The sequence below is a fragment of the Ammodytes marinus genome, assembly GCF_949987685.1.
Source record: "Ammodytes marinus genome assembly, chromosome: 7".
NCBI lineage: Eukaryota > Metazoa > Chordata > Actinopteri > Uranoscopiformes > Ammodytidae > Ammodytes > Ammodytes marinus.
In genome coordinates, this window is record NC_137211.1 from 69,626 (window position 1) to 83,608 (window position 13,983).

The following is a 13,983-nucleotide window of genomic DNA, read 5'->3' on the forward strand; positions in this document are numbered from 1 at the left end:
TCTCTGGACGTTTCATTAATATTGTTGGTTCATTTAAATATCAACAGATTGAAAGAAAAACACAAAATTGCTTTAAATCGTAATAAAACCAGACAGAAGTTGTTATTGCTCAGAGCATTTAAACACTTTGAGCCGTTTCCAGTATTTACCTTCATTGGTCTGAAAGTTTAATTTATTTAAGTTATAGATTCACTTACATACTTGTATAATTATCTTTATTATATGCTGGTTTGATTAAAATGCAGCAGTTTAAAGTCAGCTCTACTTGTATTCTGACTTTCCTAAGATTATATTCAGATACAGGTACGGGGTGTCAAAGGAAAATATTTCAACATTTTCATAGAAACTAAAGTACATTAGAAAACGTAGAATTTTATTGGACTGTTTTTGTATTTATTTGTAATTATGGAGCCAATTTTAATCATTTTAACACTGCTGGGAGGTTAGCGATTAGCATAATATTAGCATAGTAGTCTCACTAACCAATTAACACTATGGGTAAGCAGCTAGCGCTTAGCATGTAGCTAGAAACACTTTGAGCCCAAAAGTTTAGTGAGACATTGGAAAACCTTCATTTGACTCTGTTTGTTTTGTTAAGTAAAGGTTTCTGAACTAAAACAGCATGTATAGTCTCTTTTCTCTTCACAGTAGCTAGCTAACAACACATTAGCATTGGCACGTTCAACACTCACCAGAGATTTAAGGTTATAAATAACTGGACAGGAGTAGTTGACCCACTGCAAACGTGGGGTGCACACGTACCATTTTCTGCTACTGTAATTACACAGTGTCAAGCGCTCTCTATTGGAGAACACATGCAATTAGATTTTTAAATACCACACAAGGGGTTAGTAGCCCTATATATACTATCTATGTAGTAGCCCTATATTCCATATGGGTCACATGATATTAACATTAAATAACATAGCTTAGGTTTAGTAGCCTCTTTTCTGTTACAGAAACCGTGGACTCCATTTCCTCAAAGGCTGGAGAACACAATACTTCAACACAATGAAATAAATGCAATGTAACAGAAAAAATATCACCACACAACGTACTACTGTGCACAAATTAAAAGCAGGGAAGTCTGGGGACTGGAACACACCCTGCGTTCCAAATCACACACTTTTTCTTTTAACTATACTACATGCTAAAGTATAGAAGAGTTGTAGGGCCATGGGAGTGAAAATAATGTCGAGAAATGTCAAGAATAAAGACGAATGCTGCAAAATGCAATTGGAGTTAGTGGGGCATGTAGGTATTTTTGACATGCATGTATTGCGACATCCTAAATCTTTTTCTGATATACTAAATAGTATGAAAGTATGGATAAAGACTCTGTCGGTCCAACAGCCGTGTCTGCAGGACATCCACGCTGCACTGAGAGAGATCACCGCCTCACTGGCTAAACAGGAGGTGGAGGTGAAATACCTGCAAGCAGAGAATAAAGGTACAGTGTCTGTCAGGATAATAGAAAAGCATTTAAACCCTTAGACACACTGCTGTTATGCACCGGTTTCAGTGTCATGGAATATTTTCATTAACAGCAAGTCACTAATTATTTTTCACAAACCGGGTGATATTACTTGTATTGTATGTGACACATATTTGGACAATAAACTGATTATTTTCTTTTTAAGTATTTATTGAGTTTGTTTGTTCATACAGTCTAATAAATGTGAACAGGTGACTTTTATAACTTTAACTCTATCATGCCCACGGGAGCGCCGGCGCTCCGACATACAATATATTCTTTAGAGCGTCATATCTCCTTGACGGTTTCAGATAAAGACATGCTGTTTTTTAAGCTAACAATTAGACAAACATCTCTAAAAAGCAAGCCAAAAAGGACCTGTGTGAGAAGACTATTTACCCAATGATTTAACCTCGTAACTTTCGTTTTGTGTAACGCGGTATAACCGGTGGAATGCACAGAGTATGCACTAAGTAGCAAGAGGCAGAGTTACGTCTCCCTCACTGTCTTGCAGTAAACAAATGATTTATAGATTTATCTTCAGTCGCCATCTTAGCTAGTGACGTCTAGTACTTTATACACTCCTATTGGCTACATTAAATGACATCACAGCTTTAGTAGGCTGACCAATCAGAGTGAATCAATGTCCGCTCGCGCTGAGTTTGACAACCGGAGTTTGACAGTCAGAGAGAGAGGGGAAAAAAGCCAACAACCAAATAACGATAAAGAGAAAAGGCAAAACGTAAATTCACAAGAGAGGAGGTATATGAGTATCTTTTTGACAAGGATGCCGGTGAGGACATTGAGGACTCGGCCCCTGTGTCCTGCTGCTCCGAAGATGAGCGGCAGTTTGGAGACGGGATTGACCCTCTTCAGAATAACAAGTAAGTAGCCTAGCTAGCATAATCTTTTATGAAAGCATCAACATTGTGAAGGACTACAACCTTTCTATAACAAAAGACGTCTCTCGCTTTGTTTGTGTGTGTGTGTGTGTGTGTGTGTGTGTGTGTGTGTGTGTGTGAGAGAGAGAGAGAGAGAGATGGAGAGAGATAGAGGGGGGGGGGGGGGGGTTTGTAACGTTAACGGTGCCCAGAGCCAAAACAGACAATAATCAGCTTTATAAATCATGGATATTCTGGTCGTCGTTTGGCCACAAGCTTATTTTCACTCCAAATCACTGTCTGTGTTTTGGCAAGTTTATCCGCGCAGATAAGACGGCGCAACAGCGACAAAATACGTTCATTTTAGAAGACTGAACAGTGAGATCCATATAGGCTAATAATGGATAATAATGGGATGTGATTGTGGAAAAAGTAGCTTTGCGTGTAAGAGCAGCTGGGAGAGTGATAATCGTAGCCTTATCTACCTGGCAAATAAACTTGATGTTTGGGGGTGTGGCAGTGACGTGTGCTCGCTGAGTGCGGGTGGATGATCATGCACTGGCACTGAGATGGGATGCGCAGCAAGGTGTCTTTTACGGGGTGGCTCTTGGTCAGGTTCAGAAACAGAATTATAACCATAAAAATCATAAAAACTCTTATTGTAAAAACACTTTGCCTAAGTTTTTTACGTTCATGTCAGAACACCTATAACATGACAAATAAAACACTATTGGGAAAAGTCATCGATTTGGAGACAGGATTTTTATAAGAACAGAAATACATTCATTTGAATAGTGGAGCAAGGTAAAAATGACCTAATTTCAGTTCTAAATATACAGGCTACAGAGTTTTAGTATGGAAATGTGTTATTGGATTACAGATAGCATATACTGTTTTTACTCCAACAACACAGACCTAGTAAGTACAAAAATCACTGTGTTTTATTTGCCTAGATTGATTATATTTTTAGATGTTGATTGGTTCATTCTCTTATGTTACAGGGAGGAAGCAGACCCTGCAGCTCCTGTCAATCCACCACAGCCTGAGGCCCTCCACTGCAGTCAGTGGTTCAGCTCAGTAGGCCTACTACAGCAGGTAGGAGACGGATGGGTCGTGGACCTGGTCGTCATTGTTGACAAACTGCCATGACGAATACCACAGCTTATCTGTATACACAAGATTGTATATACTGTTGTGTATATAGTTTGTACAAGATTTTTAAATTGATTGATTGATTGATTTGATTATTTACCATGTATATATTTTTTACAGATTTAGTTCATATTTTCCATCATATTGTTCATAATATTCATATTGTTCATATTTTCAACCATATTGTTCAAAGAATACTCTGTTTATTATGTGACATTTAATTAAAACTCTGTTTTACCTGACACTGGGTCTTGCTTCTGCTGTTGACACATCTTACCACTTCTAGTAGAAAAAACGCCTGTATACACTACCCAAAAGAATGAGCATAACTCCTGAACTGAAGACGCTAGAAACCTCTGGTAACTTCTGGCAGAACACAAACTTGTGTGTGCAACTTTTTAGATTCAGATTTTCTTTCGTTTTAATGGTTTACTTTTTTTTTAAATTAAATATGTCAAAATTGAAGTTACGATTTTCATTTGTTTTAGCTTTTTGGACCAATATTCCATATTAGAATGCATAAAAGTTTTTATTGTGTTACATATACAATTACCTGAGGTTGTGCTGATTCATTTGGATGTTAAAACATAATGCTGGTGTAAAAAATAAGATTTTTATCAAGTAAAATACAAAAATATAGAAAAACGGAATGTTAGAATGGTGGGTCTCAGAGGGTTAATAGGAAACTGTGGAAATAAAATAATAACAAAACAAAAATAACATGAATAAAAACATAATAATAATTACAGTAACAGGTGTCCAGTCTTAGTGGAGGTAGGATAGACTTCCACATTTGTGTTTATACATCAGTTGGTCCATATGCATTGTTCACTGTCATAGATCATCCATACAGTGGATCAAAACCTTATCTGTTTTTTGTTTTGTTTTTTTCTTCAGGACAAGCAGCGAAACTGGAGGATCAGCAGACTGAGGTTGAGAAGTTGAAGAAACAGCTGCAAGGTTTGTGGATTAATCACGTCTCCTCCTCTAGAGGGCGTATTATACTATTAAAATAAAATATTTTTCCTGTTTAAAATTATAAACGGTAAGATTTTTATCTAGTTAACTGTCTGTTAGGTTTTCTATCTATCAAACAGTGTCAAACACTCAGTGTCATGGCATATTGTTAAGAAAAGTCCTCCACCTCAGACGACCCATCTGTGTGGCATACGAGCTCACTGTGTAGCGACAGGGCCGTTAGACTTTGTCACTCGATTTTTTTTTCAAGGAAGTCATGTCATTCAGTTATTCCTGAGTGACAGCTAGCAGCTAGCCCCCTCCTTCACAGACACCGCGCGGCCCCTCCCTCCCGAATGTCGGCCGGCTGATGTCGGAATGTTTAAAAACAGAGTTCTAAAACAGAATTCAGGATCCATGGTCTGAATGCATTTTTCAAAATGTTGCAGATATTTTCATGATTTCTCTCTCTCTCACACACACACACACACACTCACACACACACAGACACTCACTCAGACACTCACTCAGACAAACGGGTGGCTTTCTCAGCATCTCTGTCCCCTGGAGGTGAGAGAACTCTCGGCCCCTTTCCGGAAAACACTATTCTGATCTTCAAGCATGTCCTCACAAACATTGGAGATGCCTACAACCCACACACAGGTATCTGACATTAAAGGCCTACTTCACCGGTTGGAATATGGAGGTGTATTGAACTCTGAGATCCTATTTAGTATAAATGTGCAAAAAAATTGAAATTAGATCATTTTAGCCTGAGAAAAGGCAGAAAGAGTGTTTTATGGTCTCACTGTCTAACCCTACGTTTTCCTTACTGTGACATCACAGTAAGGGTTAGAATTAACAGGACAGCTGGGCCAAGGGAAGACTGAGGGAAGACTGAGGGAAGAAAAACCTCATTCATTATATTATAATAGTTATTTTATAATGATAGAACGTATGGGTGAAGTATTCCTTTAACCTTCCTCTCGTGTTAGGGTCGCCACCGACCCGTTTTGGTTTTCAAATGCATAAAAGAACCACTTACATTTTGTTTATTGCATCAAAATTTCTTGACTTTGTCAGGAACCTCTATTTCAACAAAATAAAAAAAATTTAAAATGTTTCACTTAATTATAAAATGCTCTGGTGGAAATTATAACACTGGTGGTGTTAGGGTCGTTTTCGACCCGGTTATAGAATAAGATGTAAAAAACAATAACTAGAGCCAAAACTGAAATCTTAAGTGCACTGTCAGCCAACACAATGACAGTCAGCTCCTCTCCCAATCATGTGAGCTCTGGGGGGGTTCTCATTTTGACTTTGTTTGCCCTTATACCTGCATAAAAGCGAAACAAACAGAAGGGCATATCCAGACATGTGAAGTCAATTCAGTATAGAGTTAGTGACTTGCAGAGTGCACATCTCCTATTTGCAGTATTCAAAAATGAGGAGATATACAGTGAGCCAAGTTCTGGATCATGTTTTTGGCCACCTGATTCTAAAAATAAGAGGTGTCAGGTCTGCCGAAGCACTAAGGACAGAAAGATAAACGGATCGTGCTTTACCTGCAAGAAATATCTCTGCAAAGAACACTAAAAGTGTTGCTTTTTGTCACACATCTGTACACACACACATACACATGCACACAGAGACTTTTACTCTGTTTCTTTTTACTAGTTTTGGAGCTAGTAATTGATTTCGATTAGTTTGATTTGTTGATTGGTTGTTGTTTATTTGACCTTACAAATCTATATTTTGTGTTGTGACTTGTTCTGGTTTTCATTGTGTGTTTGTATAATGCTGAAATAAAAGTTTTTTTGCTCTTTTCTAAAATAAATATTTATGGGTCGTAATTGACCGGTAACACCATAAATGTTAAAAAGGTCAATAATATTAATATGAAAAAATAAATAAAACAAATTTTGTTAAGAAATGTGTTCTCATACCCCTCAGTAATAATCAGGTAACACAACAACCAAATATTTAGTTATATGATTCTCTTGAGGTTCATTGTACCATTTTTTAAACTGAAATTGAGGCGCATACTGACAAAAAAAAGGCCCAGCCGCCTACACCAAAAATATTAAAAACAATATTTTCATGGATAAGGAAGCCTAACAAGGTAACCAAGAGATGAGAAACAAAAAGGATGATAGATAATTGTTTTTAGTGTTTTTTACAGCTGATTTCAGACACGGGTCGAAACCGACCCGCTAACACCATGGATGGTAGCAGAAAGTTAACACAGGAGGAAGGTTAATACATCTCACTCTTTAGCTTTGATGGTCTGTTTGATGTATGCTGCTATATTCGCAATCCCATTTGTTTCCCATTTAAAACAATTCAAACTATTGTCCAACAGGTGTTTTCACTGCGCCGGTGAAGGGGGCCTACCAGTTCCAGTGTTACTTTGCTATGGGTGGAAGTGGTTTAACTACAGCTGTTGGGTTGTTCAAGAACTCACAGCTCGCTTTTGCAACAGCTGAGCATCAGCAAGGCAGCGGTTTTGGGTCTGCTGCTCAAGGCGCTACCATGCTCCTGGAGGCTGGAGATGTTGTAGTTGTGAAGCTGTGGGAACACAATAAAGTGTATGATAATGACAATCACCACACCACCTTCAGTGGTCACATGCTTTTCCCCATGTAAGACAGAAGCAGGTGAAATCCATCCATGCTTTTAGTTTCCTTTAACACTGCTGCTCTTAACCTTAATCACTGCAGCACTGTGAAGTTAACTGAGCTGAATGAGAGAGAGCAATGCAACATGTAAACTATCATGTAGGAAATGTGATTCTCTTCTTCTCATTAAACATGATTGCAGCATTATCTCTGGATGTCTTTATTATCTATGTTCTGGAAAGTAGAAGAGAGGTTTGTTTTCTGGCATTATTTAGAAGGCCTATTAGAAACATATTGGTAGAGGGGTTACACATACTACAACCTATTAGAAACATATTGGTAAAGGGGTTACACATACTACAACCTATTAGAAACATATTGGTAGAGGGGTTACACATACTACAGCCTATTAGAAACATATTGGTAGAGGGGTTACACATACTACAACCTATTAGAAACATATTGGTAGAGGGGCTACACATACTACAGCCTATTAGAAACATATTGGTAGAGGGGTTACACATACTACAACCTATTAGAAACATATTGGTAAAGGGGTTACACATACTACAACCTATTAGAAACATATTGGTAAAGGGGCTACACATACTACAGTCTATTAGAAACATATTGGTAGAGGGGTTACACATACTACAACCTATTAGAAACATATTGGTAGAGGGGTTACACATACTACAACCTATTAGAAACATATTGGTAGAGGGGTTACACATACTACAACCTATTAGAAACATATTGGTAAAGGGGTTACACATACTACAACCTATTAGAAACATATTGGTAGAGGGGTTACACATACTACAACCTATTAGAAACAGAACACAAAATAAAGAGGAGTAAACACTTCTAAAAAGCGAGGGGCATTAATCAAAACAACAAGAAAGGAGATATATCTCTAATCTTTATATGTTTTCCATTTATTAGACCAGCCTATAAGTGATTAATCATTTACAATTCAAGTAAATGAGGTTAAGTATTACTCCATTCGTACAATGAATATGATAAGCTATAGTAGCCTAGCATATACAAATAGCATAAATATGAGAGATTTCTGTAGTAAGAATATTAACACGTTGTTGATGAAGTAGACGTAATTTAAAATAAATGTATTATTACTGTAGAGATGGACATGATGAAATGTATTTATTAATACTTAAGGATGTTTAACATGGATGAATATAGAGACCATTTGCACTTGTACAAATAGCATAAATATGAGTAATTTCTGTAGTAAGAATATAACATTAAGAAAAAAGCCTTATCATTATTATTATTATTATTATTATTATTATTTAAACCTTATTATCATTGTAGAGATGGACATGATGAACTGTATAATAGGCCTTATGATGTGTAACATGGATGTATATGTAGTTGTAGACCATTTGCAATTGTACATGCTGCAAACAGTAATTTAAATCCCCAGACGATTTAGATCAATGTAATTATATGATTTAATCTAAATGGTTTACGATGTAGGATACTTCACTAAACTACAACTAGACTGAAGTCTGAAATAACTACATGAAGCCCCCCCCCCCTCCTTGGCTCTATGATATTTTAATTAACTTTTTTTAAATTTCAATAATCATAATCTTTTTTGCGTTTTTTAACGTGACCAGACATTTAGCCGACGTGATAAGGGCATATAGTTGTTATATTTACTTGGTTATGATTAGAGTTCATCCAGTCCATTTCACCTGCTAAAACATGACTTTATTTGACTGAATGACTTTAATCCCCGGTAGCAGGATTGGAAACATTCATAATCTCAAAAGGAATCTAGTTGTGGTCTCGTATATGCAAAATCTCACTCTGTGACTTAGAACCCAGAGAACTACTGACTCATGGTCTTCAGATATGAGAGGGGGGCAGACTTTAGTCTTTTCAGAGTCCTAGTGTGGTAGGCAGGAGGGGTTTGGTGGGAGGTTCTGGCCCTCTTATTGACTGTGTGTGTGTACGTGTGTGTGTGTGTGTGTGTGTGTATGTATGTGTGTTTGTGTGTGTGTGTGTGTGTATGTATGTGTGTTTGTGTGTGTGTGTGTGTGTGTGTGTGTGTGTGTGTGTGTGTGTGTGTGTGTGTGTATGTGTGTGTGTGTGTGTGTGTGTGTGTGTGTGTGTGTGTGTGTGTGTGTGTGTGTGTGTGTGTGTGTGTGTGTGACAGCTTTACAGTAGTTGTACTTCAGACTGTGATAGTGAGACACAGGTGAACAAGTTGCAGGTTGAAGGTGATTTGAGATCTAGTCATAATAAATATTATTTATCTATTAACGTGTCAGCAGTTCCTCTGACAGCAGCACATCATTATGAGGCCTAATGATTGGCCAGTGGACACGTGTATGAATCGGCCGTGCTGGGATTAATACAGTTTTCTCTGTTTGAATCTGAATCTGAGGCTCCACAGGTAAACTGCAGAGGACCACAAGTGAGTCTGTTTGATTCTACCAGATTATTTAATACAAACTGTTACATTTGAAATGTCACATTTGTGTGTGTGTGCGTGTGTGTGTGTGTGTGTGTGTGTGTGTGTGTGTGTTAGACAGGGCAGTGTGGTGGTGACCTTCGACCTCTGGTTCAAGCAGCTGATGGATGTGAAGGAGGCGGAGTTTCAGCTGAAGGCGGGGCTTCAGGAGAATGAGGACACGCCATTGGTTATCGACATGAACAGCATCCAGCTCACAGGTGTGTGTGTGTGTGTGTGTGTGTGTGTGTGTGTGTGTGTGTGTGTGTGTGTGTGTGTGTGTGTGTGTGTGTGTGTGTGTGTGTGTGTGTGTGTTGTGTGTGTGTGTGTGTGTGTGTGTGTGTGTGTGTGTGTGTGTGTGTGTGTCTGTGTCTGTCTGTCTGTCTGTCTGTCTGTCTGTCTGTGTCTGTTGGTCTGTCTGTCTATCTATCTGTCTGTCTGTCTGTCTGTCTGTCTGTCTGTCTGTCTGTCTGTCTGTCTGTCTGTCTGGTTGTCTGTCTGTGTCTGTTGGTCTGTCTGTCTATCTGTGTACCATGTGTACCATGCAGCATTACGGTTTGTCTCAAACTCTGGATTCCGAACGCACCATTGTAAATTGTATGAGAAAGTTGGTCTGTCTTCCTTATACACCCGTAGGATGGAACACTGGTATATGTTCCTTTATAAGGTAATTTTGTACGATCTGCCTCCTTATTTGTGTTCTCTAATGGTTCCTAAAAACAGTGCTCGTATCACTCGGTCTAGCAGTTTGATTATGTATAACGTTCCTCGGACTCGCACTGCGTTTGGTGAAAGTGCCTTTAAATCTTTTGCCCCCTCATCATGGTGTAAGCTACAGGAACACCTTAAACTTGAATCCCTTATCACCATGAACAATTACAAAAGCAGGATTAAGGACTATTTAACCGCAAACTGTACATGCCCGGTTACTGAACACTGACTTACTGCCAATGAGATTGATGCTTTGTGACTTTTTATTTTATTTTTATTTACTTTTTATTGTGTTTTGTGTCTTGTTTTAAGTGTGAAATTTTGTTTTTTAATGTGAAACTTTTATGTTTTTATGCTGCCTTCTTGGCCAGGACTCTCTTGAAAAAGAGATTTTGAATCTCAATGAGTATATTCCTGGAAAAATAAAGGTTAATAAAAAAATCTATCTGTCTGTCTGTCTGTCTGTGTGTCTCTGTCTGTCTGTCTGTCTGTCTGTCTGTCTGTTGGTCTGTCTATCTGTCTGTCTGTCTGTCTGTCTGTCTGTCTGTCTGTCTGTCTGTTTGTTTTTAGCTTGTTTGTAGCGGTTGGCGGTTAGTTGCTGAACTTACAGTAACTCTGAGCGTTTGTCTCGTCACCGTGGTAACGTTGATCTGTTTGTTTGTTTAGAGAAACAGGAAGAGGCCCCGCCCACCGTCTCACCTTCCACAGGTGAGTTCTATCAATATATAACATCATAATATATAATATATAATATATAATATATAATATCATAATATATAATATATAACATCATAATATCATAATATATAATATATAATATATAATATCATAATATATAACATCATAATATCATAATATATAACATCATAATATCATAATATAGGGGAAGGTGGGGTGATTTGTGCATTTTGGAAGTTGCAAAACCCCTTGTTTCTAGAAAACCGTGGAAGAAATTGGAAATGTGACCACATATTTAAGAAGAGCCATCCATTTGACTCATCCTGTAAAGAAGGGAGACACAAGGAATAAGATATAAGCACATTTAAGCTCAAAAAACTGTGTTTTGCCTTTCAAAGTAAAATTTCCATGATCAAGGTTTTTTGATTATTGTGTCTGAACAATTATAGACACGTTTGAAAACATTTGACACATGTTTTAGTGCTTTGGTATGCTACACTTTGAGTCTATATAGTTAGCACAATGTCAACCCTAAATTGCTGCATCATGCCTATTATCCAAAATTCTGGGGATGGGGTGATTTGTGCGCAAGGGCCTGGGTGAGTTATAAGTAAGTAAGTAAGTAAAATGTATTTATAAAAGCACATTTATGACAGTTTGCACTGTCCAAAGTGCTGTACATAGTGCATTCAGTAGGTAAACAATGAAGGTAAAATAACAATAACCAAAATAAAAGACGTAAAGCCCATACATCCACATAAACACAGATAGTAGTGCAGAGGTAAGTAAGTAGTGCAGAGGTTAATGGGGAGGAAACACCAGGGTGTACATATGGGTTTTGAGCCTTGATTTAAAGGCAGAAATGTAGGGGGAATCACATTTGTCAGGTGGCAGTTGGTTCCACAAGCACGGAGCAACTAGTGCAAAGTACATTTCTGAGAGTTGTGCCAGTGGCATGGCTGTATACGCTGGTCACCAAAAGAAAGTGATAGTCTACAGTAGCTCAGGAGAGAGTGACATCTCAATTCCACTTAACGACACCACTGATGAGAGTTCAGATGGCCAGAAAGATGATGATGGTGACTTTGTCATTGTGACGCAATGACGCACAAATCACCCCACTACGTGGGGTGATTTGTGCGACAAGACAACTTTTTTTCCGAAAGCTATATTTCTTAAACAGTTTATTCCAGATCCAAAGTTTTTATTGCCAGGGATGCACAACATCCTGAAATATATGTACATATTTGAGTTGGAGACATAACTGTCAAGGCCTCACTTTAAAATCACTTTGAGTAAAAAGTTGCACAAATCACCCCACCTTCCCCTATAATATATAATATCATAATATCATAATATATAATATCATAATATCATAATATATAATATATAATATCATAATATATAACATCATAATACCATAATATATAATATATAACATCATAATATCGACCTGGCCCCCTGTCAGTGCTTTGAGACCTCAAAAAGGTAAAAGCAGAAGCACGTATCGCTCTTAACGCTTCTCAACGATAACACCAGAAAAGGAAGCTAGATTCGTTGTCAGTCGCTTTTTGGAAATAAACTCTCTGGAGCGGTCTGAATGGTACCTAAATATAGCGACAAAATCACTAAGTAACACTGCTGCTGCCTTTGTTTAGCTGTTGCGCCTGTATTAGCCGGGGCTTTTTAAATGGCTCTGCTGCTTCTGCATAGATCAACCTACCCTCAAAAGATTTGCTCTTGTTAGAAAAATAAACTCTGATTTTAATGATATTATGCCCCCCCCCCCTCTTTAATTTGCATTTACCAATATATAATCATTTGAACAAGTGTATAGTCTTCACATTTTACTCTAATAAAGCTCTCCTTCCAGTCTGGATGCTTGGGACTAATAGTAAGACACTAAGCAGATCTCACATGAGATAAGATACATTCCTGTATCTGGTAGAGCAAAGGGCCTTTAAGCCAAGCATTCTTACAACCTTTCTCCAGGCTGGGGGAGGACGACATCCATGGTCTCTGGTTTCGGTCAGAGAACAAGAGGACGGACTCTGAGATCTGCCTGACAACAAGAGTTAACCAATCAGTAGAAAATGTCATGATGTTAGAGATAATAAAAACCCCTGTTGATGAGAAGGGGCTCACTTCTTTTTTGGCTGCTCCTTGCTTTTCTGTCCTGTCAACCTGCCTTGTCAATTTACTCAAATAAATACTGAGGCCTAGATCCTGGATTTTTACACCTGTCTCCATAGTCTTTTTTCCTTCATAAATAGGCATTTTTACACGTACCTTTCACTCTGAATGCAAAAATCTCAAGCAAACTTTTTTCATGTTGTCATTCTGGAGGTATTATGTGTAGAATTTTGAGGGAAAAAAAACGTAATCCAGCGTTGTTTCAGATTGTAACGAAACGAAATGTGGAAAAAGTGAAGCGCCACAAATACAGAGACCGGAGACTCTTTCTCAAGGGAGACCTGTTCCCATGGAGACCTGTTCCCATTCCCACGTTACCATTCACACACACATTCATACACCGATAGCAGCAGCAGCTACCACGCAGGGTGCAAGCTAACTATCAGGAGACATTTAGGGTTCAGTGTCTCTTTGCCCAGGGACACTTGGACATGTGGCGGGGAGACGGGGGATCCAACCACCGACCCTGTAACCCAGTGGACGACCGCCCTACACACTTCACCACAGCCGCCCCATGCACTGTGTAATATCATTAACATGCAATAGATGATTGATATTAGTGTGTGTGTGTGTGTGTGTGTGTGTGTGTGTGTGTGTGTGTGTGTGTGTGTGTGTGTGTGTGTGTGTGTGTGTGTGTGTCTGATGCACCTGACTACAGACAAACATTATCGGTGATAGTCTCATGATGGAGAACTCACATTTAGATTAAACACTATGGAAGACTGATTTTACAAAGGCTGGGATAAATGGCTATTTAGAAAAAAAAAGCAAGATATGGAAAATATTCTTTATTAGAAGATTGTCACCCAACAGACTCTCTCTATGTCTCTCTCTTTC

General features: G+C 38.3%; 1 long non-coding RNA gene across 1 annotated transcript; it reads left to right on the forward strand.

The window, feature by feature from the left end:
* Positions 1 to 4,408: 4,408 nt before the first annotated feature.
* Positions 4,409 to 6,963, forward strand: LOC307252609. The gene is made up of 3 exons (XR_013844931.1): positions 4,409 to 4,467; positions 4,984 to 5,127; positions 6,827 to 6,963. It is a non-coding gene; the product is annotated as an uncharacterized lncRNA (long non-coding RNA).
* The last annotated feature ends 7,020 nt before the right edge of the window (positions 6,964 to 13,983 follow it).